The sequence below is a fragment of the Sciurus vulgaris genome (genome assembly GCF_902686455.1).
Source record: "Sciurus vulgaris genome assembly, chromosome: 17".
NCBI lineage: Eukaryota > Metazoa > Chordata > Mammalia > Rodentia > Sciuridae > Sciurus > Sciurus vulgaris.
In genome coordinates, this window is record NC_136478.1 from 63,985,916 (window position 1) to 63,988,268 (window position 2,353).

At 40.5% G+C, this 2,353-nt stretch overlaps 1 pseudogene across 1 annotated transcript; it reads left to right on the plus strand.

Annotated features, from left to right (window-relative positions):
* Nucleotides 1–344: 344 nt before the first annotated feature.
* On the plus strand, nt 345–1,121 carry LOC306648538 (vomeronasal type-1 receptor 4-like; annotated as a pseudogene). Its single transcript has one exon. The product of its transcript is annotated as a vomeronasal type-1 receptor 4-like (transcript).
* The last annotated feature ends 1,232 nt before the right edge of the window (nt 1,122–2,353 follow it).

Here is a 2,353-nt window from a genome sequence, read left to right on the forward strand (position 1 = left end):
CCTTGGCACATAAGGAGGTATGAATCTGAACAGAGACTTAAGCTCTGTGTGCACAAGTTCTCCTGGTCACCATGCAAAGACATCTCAGCACCTGCCTGAAGTCATGAAGATTCAAGAATCAACTTGTGCTGCCCTCACAGCAAAGATTTAGACACACTTCATGTCTTAACTATTCATACAAACCTTATTAAAATCTGTTAGTGAAAATAAAACCCTAAGTAAGTTTTCAAAGTGGGAACTCTGGAGAGTAGGGAATGCTATGTTTGGGTTGACAGGTCACATGCAGCCCAGGCCTCCTGTTCCCCTACAGGATCCTCTGGCTGGGACAGCCAGGAACTGGCAGGATGGCAGCCAGTGAGTTGACTACTGGAATCATCTTCCTGTCACAGACTGTGGTTGGAGCTCTGGGCAATTCCTCTCTTCTCCTCCATTACCTGATCCTTTACTTCACTGGGTGAAGGGTAAGACACACAGACTTTATTCTTTGGCACTTGATAGTAGCCAACTTGTTAACTCTTTTGTGTAGAGGCGTTCCCCAGACAGTGGCATCTTTTGGAGTGACAGGTTTCCTCAGTGATTTTGGATGCAAGCTGATTTCCTATCTTCACAGGGTGGGCAGGGGTGTGTCCATTTGCAGCACCTGCCTCCTGAGCATCTTTCGTGCCATTAAGATTAGTTCATGGAACTTGAGATGGGCAGAGCTCAAAATGAAGGCTCCCCAGTACCTCGTCTCCTCCATATTCCTCAGGTCTAGTGTTCATTGTGATACAACCACAGATTCACTGTGTGTAGCATTGCTCTCCTTACCTGATGCCCTGTGTGTGGGACTCATGCTCTGGGTCAGCAGCTCCATGGTGCTCATCCTGCACAGGCACAAGCAGAGAATGCTTGTCATAAGACCAGCTCCCCCAGGTCCTCCCTTGAGTCCAGATCCACTAAAACCATCCTTCTACTGGTGAGCACCTTGTCTCTTTTACACACTTTCCTGCAACTTTCAAGTTTGTGTGGGTATTCTGAACAACCTGGTCTGGTTCTTGTGGAACCAGTTGTTATTCTTGATGGGTGTTTCCTTCTGCTCATGTGCTGAGACTCCAGTGTATCCAGGTTCTGCTTTAACTTGATACAGAATAGAATAACCCGTGATGTCATGGGAAACTTGTCAATTGTAAGCTTTTGCACAATTTTTATTTTTATTCTTAACCAAAAAATTGTAAGAACAGTTATGTACAGTGATATTACTTGTGAGTAGTGGTTTACACATAGACCTTGTATTTATGTTTGCATGTGTATATGTGTATATGTTTGTGCACATGAGCATGTGGGCATGCATACAGTTTGGATTATGTTTATAGTCATCAATCAACATTTCTGAAAAATTATGTGTAGCAAATGTACATTTCTGATTTAAACATACTAATAAATGGTAAGCACTTAAGTGTAAAATCTACTTTCTTTTATATTTTCCTGATATTCTGATTAAGTTGTTAAAACACATGGACTCTATTTTTTATTTATCTACTTTTATTTTTGTCTCAGCTATGTCCCTTGAGGGAAATATTAAAGTGAACTTTGTCAAACAAGATTTGTCTTTAGCCGGTGAAATCAGACCTGTATATTTCACATAATTCTGGACATAAGGGGAAGCAGTGATATACTAACATCCTCTATGACACAGATTGTATTGAATTACCTTTGTTGGTTGTAGTTTTATTTTTATAGTGCACATGTCATCTTTTCAAATGTTACTCAGTGTATAATCTTACTTAAGACACTGTCCACATTGATGACATAAAACCCTGGGCAATAGTATATTCTGTTACTAGTGAATTTATACATATATATTTACACTATTCTTATGGACAAGTCAGGCATGTGTTACTCAACAAAGCTATACCAACCAACCACACACCTTGCATTCAGCTGCTTTGTGGAAAAGCAGTGTCCTTGGTTTCTAAGATGAGTCCACTTGCCTGTCCTGTAAACATCCCCCAAAGTTACCAGAATATGACAATCACCTCTTTTGTATGTACTCTTTTATATTTGATTTAGAAAATTCTCTAAATTTAAAAATTTGTATTTCCATGTGTTACTGGTGATAGAATTCAACTGCAGGAATTTCACATAGCTAATTTTAGCATTCCTCTCTTGATGTACTCATGCTCTGGTTTGGGTATGATTTTTGATTCTCCATAAAGGTTTATGAGGTGAAAACTTCATCTCTGGAGTGTTGTATTTGGTGTTGGAACCTTTGTGAAGTGGAGTCAAGGAGAAGGGTGTGGGGTCCTGGGGCAGTCACCCTGGAAGGGACAAATGCTGTTCTCCCAGAATATATCAGCTCCCATGAGAATGGGGG